General features: G+C 40.2%; 1 long non-coding RNA gene across 3 annotated transcripts; it reads left to right on the plus strand.

Moving 5' to 3' along the window:
* The first annotated feature begins 70 nt into the window (after positions 1 to 70).
* LOC107078408 (uncharacterized) lies at positions 71 to 4,787 on the plus strand. 3 transcript variants are annotated; one of them, XR_001479344.2, is made up of 4 exons: positions 71 to 178; positions 3,575 to 3,691; positions 4,339 to 4,453; positions 4,636 to 4,787. It is a non-coding gene; the product is annotated as an uncharacterized lncRNA (long non-coding RNA). The 3 variants fall into 3 exon arrangements; XR_001479345.2 differs by having other exon boundaries at positions 4,342 to 4,453; XR_011190396.1 differs by having other exon boundaries at positions 4,378 to 4,453.
* Positions 4,788 to 13,679: the final 8,892 nt, after the last annotated feature.

Below are 13,679 nucleotides of genomic sequence, written 5' to 3' on the forward strand. Positions count from 1 at the left end.
AAATGTAAATTGTTGGCGCTGTTTCCAAGCTGCGGCGGCGCGAGATTCAGCCAATCAGAACTGTCGCTTTAGCCCGCCCTGCCCACCCGGTTTTTTCGAATGAGGTGGGTCCAACCGTCAAGCCTGATAGGAGTGCATGCGCAGTGGTAGGGCCGTGCAATTACTTTTATATTGACAGGTATGACGCCAAGACACTGTTAGAGATTTAAAATAAGGGTTATACTGAAATAATACGAATATGGTTATGTGCATGTCGAGATTGTGAAATTTGTTCATCTTGGGTAGTTCAAAGATTGACTTATCTTTGAACTTATCTTTGTTGTAAGCAAAATAAACTATTTAGTTGTGCATATCTACTGACAGTGTCAAGGTGCAAAATGAAATGGGCTTACAAACCCAAATCCATCCGTTTTTTAACTGCTTTATCCAGCACAGAGTTAAGAGGCAACTGGATTCTACCCCATGAAGCAATGAGCACAAGGCAGTATATGCACATTTGGAGGAAACGCTCTTAAACACAAGAAGAACTTACAAACTCAGTGCAGTTCAGTCTTGAATTAAACTCAAGGCCCAATCGCTGAAAGGCCATCATGCTAACCACTGCACCCCCCTGTGTCCCTGGTTATATTAAGTGTAAAGTCTTCTCTAGAGGGCTGTTTAACAGGGTATTTACCATTATCCCTGACACACAGTATACAGAGCTTTCTGAAGGGCTGCAGGCAGCTCTGGTCTTCTGCATCAGTATGACCTTGCAAGCAATTTATTATTTTTTCTCACATGAGGGCATTTCATATTATTTCAAAACCTTTAATGGCTGATGATGGTTGTATTTTGCATAATCACATAATTCGACTAAATGAGGTGCAGGAAACTCTGGCTTTGGGTACAACACTGCCAGGCATGACACCCCTATAAGAACATAAGTAAAGAGGTCATAGCCATTGGTCACAACTTACTTGTTTGGCTGCTTACAAATGTATTTAAAAATCTCATCCAGTGGTATTTTAAAAGATTCAGGCATCTGCTTTAACATCACAGCTGGGCAAAGTGTTTCAGACAGCCACAGCTCTTTGTGTAAAGAAGTCTTATGTTGCTTAGACAGCAAATATGGACAGCAATATTCCAGTCTTCACATAGATTCTAGATAAAGTTCAAGACAGAACTTTGAGTACTTCAGCTTTCTGTTCTGCAGTCAAATGAACAACATGGAAGCACAGCACAGCCTTTTCACTTTTCTTTTCATTTTCAAAGGGCAATCTCTAAAATATTTCAAGTCCCATTTAAATGTAAGTGATCAGAATATAGTATACAGACATATATGCTGTATAATAATAAGTGAATATGAATATGTTTAAATTCTATAGAGAACATTGGTAGTAAAACCAGAAAATAAAAGCCAAAGTATAAAAATTCTTTCATTTTTATTTTAGAAGTACTGAGTGAATATTTCTTTCTTCTAAAATTTCAGGTCTTTCCACAGCCTAGGTGCTAAATTGTATAAGATCTGATCTCATAAAGAATGTAAGAAGATTTTGTAAGAAGATCACACATGCAATTAGATTCTAATTCATGTATAGCCTTTAACATTAGTAGTAAGATTTAACATTTCATGCCAGACTCCACTGGGTCCCAGGGATGCCCACACTGGAGTGATGAGACCAGAAGATTTCTGATCAATAATTCGTGCACATTCAATCTGTGCACACACTTCAGCTTGTTAAGGACAGAATTTAGTACTTCAGTATATCAGGAGAAAAAACAAAAAGGCAAAAAGATTAATAAGACACTCTGCACAATAGAGCATAAGAAATAATTAAGAAAAGGTAATGCTACAAATGTTCTTCAAAACACAGTTCTGGGCTGAAAGTAATAACAAGGCTTTTTACAGGGTTACATGGTTGAATCTCAACTCTCATCAATGATCTCCTTCAGATTTCACATATATGAAGATGATATTAAGAACCAGCTGTAACTACCTCAATTTTTACCAGGGTATGACTGACTGGCACACCCACTCCTTGACCAGAGTGTTAATCTGGACACCACTGAATCATTATCACATGTAATGCATATTGTAGCTGTATAAAATATCTAGAACAGAAAAGCACATGTGAATGATAACAGGCAGCCATTTATCAAGAAATACTGGAACATATAGTAATTGAATGGAAGTAACATTCTCTAGGACCATTTGTAAGAGGCTGAAATTGTTGGTGACCGGTATGAGAACACATTTATATGTGGAAGTAAAGATTAAGACGTCCATGCATGCCACAGCATAGCATACAGCTGGAGCTGGAGCCCATCTAAAGAAAGCATAAGAATGGAAGAGAAAGAGTAGAGAAGAGGTGATAAGGCAGAGAAAACCAGTAACATCAGTATGGCTAGTAAAAGAAAAGACGCCTGAGTCTTAGTAAGAAGCTTAGGTTATAGACGGCATCTGCTCAGGAGTGGGTTGACTGAGTAGGGACGCAGTTCTAGCACCATTGGGTTAGATGCTCACTATTACAGCTGACTAAGATGTAGAGAGGTAGGTAGTAGTTGCTGTCATGTCGGACCATCGGCAAGTTAATGAAGGCAGTGGAGCTGTGCCACCCAAACAGGAGCAACTGAGTGAGGGTTTACCCTGCTATGTAATATTTTATCTCTCATACCTAGAAAGGGGTTAGGTGACATTATTAAGGTATAAATTCTAGAGGGGATTTATCACACCCTGAAAGGGGATAAGTACCCTGGTCAGTTGTTCAGTTACTGAATTTATTGGTGAGTTACAACTCCCAGAGGGGTTTTGGGATTTGTCAGTGGGATTTAATAGGGCTTGGTATGGAAAGGTTACAGATTCCAGCGGGAATTTGTTTATATGCTCAAGTGAACAAATGTAAAGGATTTTGGATATAAGGGTTGACAGACTGTATAAAGAATCCAGGATGGCAGATTAGAGAAGCTGGGTGTCTCTGAAAGAAGGCAGAACTAGATGGGGCTTGAGCTTAATGGGTTGTTCTCCTCAAGCATGGCTCCATGTTGGGAGCCCTGGCCAAGCCAAGAGTAAAAGAAAAGCAGATCTTGATTAGGTTATTGTCATAGTGCTAGAGTAGGTGTAAGGAATACTTAATGCCAAAACAGAGGCAGGAAGACAAAAGGAGAGTTCCATGTAGGAGCTAGAGACCAGCAGACTTCTCTCTAATTCCTACAAGGGGTGGTTAGGTGTCACAGGGTTCCTACACCCCAGAAGGCATGGGGACAAGAGTTAGATTGTACAGTATGTAGACTGAGGAAGGGAGTAGATACCTCAGTCCTAGTTCTATTGTAAGTGGGGAGTGGCTGTCTATGTTCTGATGCTTCGGGTCTGCCAGCGAAGGGTTAGAGATGCTGTAGTGGCGAAGCTCTTTGAGACTGAGTTGGTTGGAGGGAGAACACGTCAAGATTTGGTTATTGAGGATCGCATTTGTATCATCTGTCCATGATATCTGTGTAAGAAACACAACCAAGTTATTGTTTACTTACTTTATATTGTGTGCTTACCCAAACATCTCTTAACTGTCTTTCGGTCATTGCTTCCCACACTTTCTGACAGGTCACATGGTACAGGTGATGGTCACATCATCCAGGTGGGGCTGCACATTGGTGGAGGGGAGTCCCCATTACCTGTAAAGCATTTTGAGTGGAGTGTCCAGAAAAGCACTATATAAGTGTAAGCAATTATTATTATTATTACAGTACAAACACAGAGTGCTACTACACTTGACAATATAACACAATAGCCCTGGTTCCCCAGCAGGGGGCTGTGGAATATCCAGCAGGGACAGCAGAACCATGAGCGTAACCTTGGAGGAGGTTAGGAAAACTAAGACCAAAACACAATATGGTATGGAAAGTACATGAGCTTGGAGAAGTTTGCAGAGGAGTGGTATAATTTGACATATAGGTCACTGAGCCTGGGAAACCAAGAGTAAAGAGCCCAGAAACCTTTAGAAAGGTTATCACTCAGGTGGAGTAAGATGAATAAATAAGAGGGCTAACCTGATAGGACACCAGTCAGTTCAGTTTATTAGTTATATGCATAAATGCAATGAATAGCCTTTAGATCCAAATGCCCTGGAGCAGGGGTTGGAGACTTTAGGATATAGTCTTGTGTATAGCTGCATGGAGACAAGATTGTAAAGAGTAAACCTGACAGTCTCAAAATTAGTATTGGTCAGTAACAAGCCTCCAGGCAGACAGAAACAATGGGTTATAACTCAGAAGCAAGCAGCTGTTCTGTTATATATGTATGTACAATTTATAAATAAGAGCACCACAGATAACGCTGTCTGAGCAGCTTGCTCCCTTTGTGTAAAGTAGACCATCCTGTCCTGACTGAAGCATCTCACCCCCCAGTTGTTTCTTGAAAGAAGCCAGGGTATCAGCTTCAACAACATGGCTGGGCAGCTTGTTCCACACTCCCACAACCCAAGTGAGTTCAACCTAACCGATCTAGTCTGTGACATTTGTAATATCACATTCTTACAGATAGAAAACAAAATATACAGAAACAAGTTTTATTTGTTTTTTAAAAGAATCACACCTCTCACATACTGTAAGGTTATAAAGCTTGTTGTTCAGGCTGTTTATAGACATGATTGTTTTATCTTCCAGATAAGAAGATCTACCAGGTGCCAAGGGGATGGTCTATTGTGTTAATATTCCAGAACAAAACACAAACCAACAGAAACAAATTAAACCTTGTAATGGTAAAGTTAAGTAACAAATAGGGAAAAATCAGAAAAATAAAAACAGCTAGTGTGATGAAAAAAGAGAGTGCCTTTATTTGAGAAAATAACTGTGACTTTAGAGTGTAGTGTAGCAAGACTGTCTAAGGGACTGGGACTGGAGCCTCTATTGTAACAGGACTGTTCTATTGCACTTATTGCAACAACTTATTTCATTAGGTCTTATTAACAGCATGTAAACAATTGACCAAATGTTCTTTGAACTCCCCATTTAACCTATGCCCTGTTTAGTAGCTCAAACCGAACCTGAAGGAGACAGTGTTGTGCACAACAGTTTGTACCTCTGAAGGAAAGGTGGGTAATCATCCAAAGACCTAGGGCTCTGCTCATCTTCCACATTCACCATGATAATACTGATAATAATTTTGGATGCCGGATCTTTTAGTGTGTATCTTCCCTGATTAGCTGGTGTCACAGAGTACAGGATGAGGACGCCATCATGCACAAAGATATACTCTTTACTGGAGAGATCTGCGGGCTGGACTCTGCCAACTTTGAAATTTGCCTGGCAAACTAAGGGCCTGTGCTCTGTGGGAGAGCAAGACTGCCATTAATCTGCAGCTGCAGTGGTTGATAAGTGTACACAGGGAGGAAGGAATCTTCCAGACTTCACTGTGGGTTCCATAAGGTTCGCAGAGCAAAAATCAAACTTGTCTTTAAAAATGAGGATTTCCTCTGAAAGAGGGACATTTTGAAAAAGAAAAACAAATTTAATTTGATTATAAATATGGAAATATGGGCTTGTGCCTACAGCTGTTTAATCACTGGTATCAGATGTAGACCTTTATCATTGCTTCCATAATAAAACATATTTCAAATTATAAAAGTGTTTCTATACTCTCTGTAAACCCTCCAATTCAGTATGTAGTATGTCACCTGCTAAGATGTATAGCGGTAATGCTTATTAATAACGCTTATTAATAATACAGGAATTAAGTCTGCTGTCCTCCTGCCAGTCTCTTTCTCCCTGAACTCTGTGGTGCTGGACACAGAGAGGCCATTCTATGTGGTTCAGGTTTACGGTGTTTTTCTGTTTGATCGATTTTCCTAATAAGGAACAACTCCCAGGGCTGAGATTCTCCAGCCACCATAACGAATGGTCATCACTGGGGCCTTTCTGTCTGGGAGTTTCCAAGGGAGAGTCTCATCCCAAAGTGTTTACCACCGTAAGGTCAGAGAGCGTTGTTACTCATCCTCTACCTTGATCAGGCAATCAGGAACTGGTAGGGCAGGGTAACCCCAAGTGGGTCTCGAATGCCCGTGAAACTTTCAACCAATGAATGACTGTAGTTTCTCCAGATAAAAGAGGCAGCACAGGGCCCAAAGGGGCGCCCCTCCAGGATGTTCTCAGACTCAGTTCGGACAATCACATGACGGCCAGTGTGTTCGAGTGCCAGGACTTTACTTTGTAAAGTAAAAAAACCCGGAGGTTCCCCGCGCATAAACAAAGGATCTGCCCGAGGTTAGCCCAGCAGCAGGCCTAGTGAATCGCTGGTAACTCACCGTGAATACTCGCCTAATCAACTAGTGAACTATGATCGGAACTGTCGACAGCTGAATCTTTGTATCCAGGACAAGCGCTACAACTAACAAACTGGTCTTCTTCCCATCTAAAGAGTGTGACCTGCTCAGACCTGGAGTCACTTTCATATGCACAAAGTCTTCTAGCTTAGCCAGGACTAACTAGCCAGGTCTTCAGGGAGTCACTGCCCACACCTCCTGCTGCACCAGGACTGCCTGGCACCGAGCCAGGGGATGTTGATTAGACGCAGCAATGACCTGTCGCTGTTCCTTTCTGTCTACAGAAGATCAGAATCCACATAAATTGGACGAGTATTCAACATTCTACATTGCAGCTCAAGAATTCAATTGTTACCTCAATCCCAGTTGATGTCAATTTAATTCCTATGTGTTTTGAGTATCTAGTGTAGAAGTTAACAAAGCAGTATGTATGAATGGTATTTGTAACTCTTCGTGATTGAATATATAACTTTTGTATTCTGCTAACCCTCACTATAAGATCTGTTATGTTTATTTGCACATTTTGTGTATTAATTAATGTATTCTCGTGAATTAGTATCCGTGTGTGTTGCTGGGTTGTTCCGCAAGGTCGATTTTCTAATAGTCATCGAAGAATAATTTTGTGACTTACTGCTACAATTAATAATTGTCCCAGTAAATGCACAAAACCCCTACAGATATATGTAATTTCTTATCTCAGGTAAACTTTCTTTTTTCCCCCATAATCATTGTATTTTACTGTTGTAGTAAAAGTGGCAAAATAACAAGTAGTTGTTACAGTGAGATGATGTTTCATGTCTTTGTCTTTACCGAAAAAGGTGGTGTAGTAAAGCGTCAGAGAGATCCCATTTTACCCATTACAGGGCAGACTGACAAGAGTGTCAAAATGGCACTAACACTGTGATAGCTTCTGAAGAGACTGAGTCACAGCAACACAAATAGTCCCTTATAAAAATAATGGAGACAGGTCCACAAACAATAAATAAAAAAATATTTGTTTTATTGATTTAAAATAGGATTTGACTCAAAATGGCACAAAGGACTATTTTACAGCCGTCTTCTAAGAGGTACTGTATATAGAGTAAAGTCTGTGATGTAATAAATCTAGGTACTTGGAGAACAAGCACACAGTGAAAATTTTAACCAAAAGAAGAGAGTTCCCTCACAGCTGTGGTCTGCTCAATGATGCTGACTTGGACCTGCTCTTGCTAACAGAACAGGGGCTACAGGAGAACATGACACTGCTAAACTAATACTGTCAGACCTGGCAAAATGGCAAAAAAAATGTTTTTAATAATAATAATTGCTTACACTTATATAGTGCTTTTCTGGAGACTCCACTCAAAGCGCTTTATAGGTAATGGGGACTCCCCTCCACCACCACCACCAATGTGCAGCATCCACCTGGATGATGCAACGGCAGCCATAGTGCCCCAGAACCCTCACCACACATCAGCTATCAGTGGGGAGGAGAGCAGAGTAAGGAAGCCAATTCATAGATGGGGATTATTAGGAGGCCATGATTGGTAAGGGCCCATGGGAAATTTGGCCAGGACACCAGGGTAACACCCCTACTCTTTTCGAGAAATGCCCTGGGATTTTTTTATGTCCACAAAGAGTCAGGACCTCGGTTTTACATCTCATCCGAAGGACGGCACCTGTTTACAGTATAGTGTCCCCGTCAGTATAATGGGGCATTAGGACTCACATGGACCACAGGATGAGCACCCCCTGCTGGCCCCACTAACACCTCTTCCAGCAGCAGCAACCTTACTTTTTCCAAAAGAAAGGCAGATCTCAAGGATCTGCTACTCAAGGATCTGTCAGTTGTCACTTCACACTGAACAACAAAATACTAGAACACATAACCAGCTACTGTATATGTACCTTCGTTTGATAATCAGATAATCAGAGAGTTTTGACCTGGCAGTGAGGGTACTGAATGAGAAGGTATGCAAGGTTTTCAACACAGTAGAAGGGGCTTTACAATATCATCACACCCATAAAATTCTGTTTGTGCATATATGAAAATGTAATCCAACCTATTTATCTACACGGGAGTGACGTGTGGGGTTCAATCACAGACCACGCTTACACTTAATATAAAAAACAACAAACAATGTGTGCAGAGCTAAATTAGGCCAATACCCACTAGTTATAAATATAGAGAGAGCAATAAAAGTTTGGTTACACTTAAAAATCAGTGACCAGAACTCTGCCACCACAAGGCTCTGCTAAGTAAAGAGCCTCCCAAACACGAACAAACCTCAGGACAGCAAAACTTAAACAGCACAAATCAAAGTCAACAAACTCACAGCACAAGCCAAACAACCCTACCTTACCCACTGGGAAACACAAACGGGAATGCTGTGGGACCCTAAAAAGACAATACATCCTAGCTCAGTATGTTACTGGTGGAAGAGACAGCAAAGAGAAACATACCCTGAGAAAGTATAGACTCAGTCACCTTTGTCTGGCCAAATGGTGACACAGGCAGACTAGGCTATGTTCACACTGCCAGAAAGGAGAAACAGATACAGCGATATATGTTCTGCTTAATTGTGAGAAATACTTGGGGATTAGACAAACATTCTTCTCTAAACTAAAAAATCTAATCCAAGAACTCCTATAACTGCCAAAATCAGAACAGCTGCCAATGCCACAAGGAGAAGAGAGCGGAAACTGGGCCAGCAGCCCAGTTATACGATCACTTGTCACAGCTCAATGAACAGTCAGCCTGTCTCACAATAACATCTTATATGCTGAATGTAAATGTGCAATAGTATGTTTTTACTGTAATTGTTGTTAATTGCATCTTTTTTGGCAACACTGTAATTCATTGGTCATACCCATTAAGCTTTTTAAATCTGAATACCTTCAGTGTAGCTTCTATGGCCTTTTTTGTTAACAATAGCACTAGTTTGTTTTTGAAAATCTCTTCACATTTGCCTATTCCTGATCATTTTTCTTTTTCATCCTTTCCATTTTCAACAGGATTGCCGCCTCATTGTAAACATAACATTATATTTAGTTAATTCTGACTTGATTTTCATATTCAAATTCACCGACTAGCCCTTGTTTAGTTTAACTGACCTCTAATTGGTTTTTTTCTCTAGTTGGGAAAATACTGGATTTTATATTCCTTTGTTAAACAAAATACTTTATATCTCTGTATCTCTTTAATTATAAAATACAACACTTTGTAATTAAGCAAGAATTTCTGATATCTGGATAATTGTATTTTATTTCACAGATTTGCCTGGCAAACAAAAAGCCAGAAGAGATTATTGGAACTGGAAGGTATGCAGTTTGCAAACCTGATTGACAATATTCAGCTGTGCTTAATCAATGTTAGGGTCAGCTCTTGCAGTGGGGAGTAATATTGTAGCGTTCTCGCCTGGCGTTGCGCCCGGACGGGAGTAGTGGTGGCCAGGGCGGGGACTGGGAGAGCCGCTGGCCAGTGGCGAAACCGGTGTACAATCGCGAGATCGCCCAAACCCATGTAGTTTCCCTGGTTTTGCACCCCTTTTATACATGTACACAATTACCTTCCTGTACCTGTGTAACTGTACCCGAATGGACCCCAGCGTGTTGTAGCCTATCTCTCTCTCTGTTGCGGTTGCTGTGCCGGAAGCACGTCCGATTAATAAAGAGCGCCGCGTTCTCGGTTAACAAGAGCCTGAGTTCCTGTCTCTATCCTCGCTGAACCCGTCGCGTTATGTGTTGCTATATCATTTTCTATGTTGCTACTCATTTTCCTCAGATAAAAAAAAAAAACTTTGATAAAAAGTTTTATTCCCTGAAGGAAAAAAAACAGAGCTGTTGGAAAAATGCCTACTGTACAGCCCCTGTCCTAAGTATTGAACATCTGGCAGAGTATAACCAGCCCGAGGCTGAAGTGAAAAGGGAGGTTTTGTGGCCTCTCGTTTCTTGAGCTTTTAAAGATGATAATTTCACAGTAAAAATGTATTTTGCAGAAGTTCTTTTGTTAATCCACGTACAGAATAGTTCGCCACTCAAATAATACTCCTTTGAATTCTAAACTACAAGTCTACATACAGGGAGTCACAGAATCACGCTTTGAAACTTCAATAATTGCATTTTGCATGTAGGTACCTTGCCGCTGTTTACACCAAGCGACTACTATACAGCAAAAGAAACACTTAACATAAAACGTTACGTAGGCAACGACATATCAGTCAAGCCCTCTACGTAACTTCTCATTGGAGACATTCTGCGGAAGGCAAGCCTAGAGTGAGTTCATTAGAGGAGTTCCACGGTCGTCCTCCGCTGTACGCGGAGTTTAATCGCTCATTGGATAACCGGATAATCATTCAAGACCGACACTAGGATTTTAAATTTTAATTGGAGGAGTGCAGCGGAAGTCTAGATCAGTACGTGGGCTTTAGTGATAATGGAGAAGTGCTGTGTTTGATATGGACAGCCCTGTGTCGTAATAGAATCATTGTAATATCTACAGTACAGATTTTACAATGAAGCAAGTCACTGTAGGAGATCGCTGTAGCATGCAGTTTCAGCAGCGTAGAGGCATTTAAGTTACGTTTTTTTGTAGTAGATAAGATAATGAGACATGTTTCTGGTAGTTTTTCATCTTTGGTATTTTTTCTGTTTTGATAAAGAAGACATGTTTCTGTTATAAAGCTTCTCGTTTATTGTCTCTCACACAAGCCATTCGTTTGTTCACGTAGTCCAATTAAACCCTCTGACAACCCCACCTTTCTAAAACCCTTCACTCACAAAGAGTTTTAAGGAATCGGGGTAATTATGTTTTAGAATAACTTGTCACCGGAACATTAAGAATACTGGAACTTCGCACCTTCGGAACTACTCACTTGTCCGATACATATACATACCTATTTATGTTACACGAATTGCCCCCACCATTCGAGTTTAGAGCGTATAGTTTGTTCTTCATTTTTATTTTTCGCTCTCGGTAGTTGTAGCCTTGACTGTTTTACATAAAATTGAAGGCTATCATACTAGTAACAGCGTAGAATAATATTTTGCATACAACATAATTTGTAAAAATAATTACGATTTTAATTGGTGCACATGAACGCAAAGTATCAATATCAAAAACAACATAACGCTCCATCTTACTTTTACAGTATTATTTTTTCATTGCATAATATTTACTAACTGTTTTACTGTCATGTTTTAACCAACCTGATGCTGGGACATTATATTTCCAGCTTTAAAGTTTATTAACCTTCCCCCGAGTACCAATTCGCGCTGATTTATGCGTTTCTACAAGTTCCGTGCTTTCATGTAACGATGTTAACTATCTACCACTGCCCTCTAGTGGCACCAGCATTAAATCCGATCTACTGTACATAACACAAACATTTTCTATTAAGAAAATAGTAGTTGATGCCATATTTATTGTTCTTGTGTACCTTAGAGGTGATACAACCTTTTTTTTTCTCCAGATATCTTCTTCATCCATCCATTATGGAAGAAGATAAAAGCTTAATCTAATACAGAGTGATGGGGAAGCCAGCACCTTTCCCGGTAATCAAAGGGCTCAAGGCAGGGTACACCCACAGGGCACACACAGACACAAACACACATGGACACTCACACCTGGCTTTTTCCCAGAAGCCAGTTAACCTACCAGCATATTTCTGGACTGTGGGTATATATATATTGGTATGAGCTTAACATGCAGAAGTTACATAGTTATATTGTCACAGTCAGGTGCCTCAGCCAGTCGCGGCTGGCATTATCCAAATCGATAAAGTTACCGAGGCATCTGAAGCAAGGGCAGGAGTATAGGATGTGGTCGGCCGTCTGTTCCTTGCCATCGCCGCACTCGCAAGTAGGGTAATCAGGACTGTGGGTGTGACATAGGGAGAATATACAAACTTCACACAGATAGCACCCCAGTTTCAGAATTGAACCCGGAGTCCCAGGACTTCAGGGCAGCAATGCTAACCACCGCTAACCTTTTCATACACATAACAGCTTACATAAAAAAGAAGTGTTGGCAAATTCTACTTGTTGTAACATATACAGTACTTTACTTTTTAATAAACTATTTCCTACATCATAAAAAGTCCACAGACTCAGCTGTTTAATGTCCATTTTATGAGTACTTGGAATAAAAAAGACACTTTTACATGTATTTGAATGTGAATTTAGTGTCACTTTTACAACTTTGATTGATTTTACAACTTGGACAAGTTGAGTGTACAAGACAAGCAGCAAATCAGCCTCTTTTGGGTCAGTAGTAAGCTGACATCCATTAACTAGAATTTACCTATTTTAAAAATAATACCTGTAACAAAACTGCTTTAAAGTTTCAGAAAGTAACCAACTAACATACCAGGGGCTACAGCAGAAATGTTATAAATAAATTCAATTTTCAAAGAAGACCCACGTGAATTCCTTTCAATTCCTTTGCAACAGCCAAACCAGTGGAATGATCTCTCTTGTGTAACCAACGTGGTTTAACTTTGCTTCAGAATTAGAAAATGTGTCTTTGACTCAATTGCTTCAGTTAGCCAACGGTGACTTTGAAAGATCCACAAAGATCTACAACTGAGATCGGAGTCAGTGTTCAGGCATCGACAATTGTCACGTTCCTACACAAAGCTAGCTTGTATGGATTAGTAACAAGAAAGAAGGGATAAATGAAAAAGTAGTTCACAAAGCATGTAATAGATAGTGAAAATGATAGCAAGTAAGCGACACAGCAAATACGTGGTTCTGAGATTAAATGAGGCCAAAAATGCATTTTGTGGTCTGAATATATAAAGTGTTGGTCTTGTGCCAAACAAAACATCTCCCAGTTGACACCATCCCTACTGTCAAGCGTGGTGGTGGCAGGATCATTTCATGGAGCTGCTTCTCGCAGCAGTGTTGAAGAGATGCCATAATTTCCAGAAAACTAGAACACCTTGAAAGCTGAGCAGGTGTCTGAAGATGCTCAAATACTGAAAGCCATAATTTCTACTCTAGTCTAAAAATAATTGATTACCTTGACATAATGATAACATAGTAGTCAGTGTCACTATCAACTGTTCTCATTTTTCTCTCTTACTTTAGCTTTCTCTGACCAGCTGTTCACAGTTCCTGCCATTGACCAGACCAGGAACAGCTGTTCAGGCAGTGAAAATTAGGGCTATTCATCACTATTCAGCAGACGATAAAAGGCAACTTTTCAGTGGCAACTAAAATTAAATTTAAGGATTCAATTTAGATTCTTTGTGTAAAACTGATGTTACAAACATAACACTTAACAAGTATCAGGTTACAGGTTTCTTAGTGATTCTGTCCATGTTCAAGGAGTCTGGTGTGTCTACAGCCTGATGGCTCTCATGTGTGTGTTTGGGGAGGATGAGCAGAGCAGGAATATGAAGCACTGAC

This window comes from Lepisosteus oculatus, chromosome 9 (assembly GCF_040954835.1).
Source record: "Lepisosteus oculatus isolate fLepOcu1 chromosome 9, fLepOcu1.hap2, whole genome shotgun sequence".
NCBI classification, from domain to species: Eukaryota; Metazoa; Chordata; class Actinopteri; order Semionotiformes; family Lepisosteidae; genus Lepisosteus; species Lepisosteus oculatus.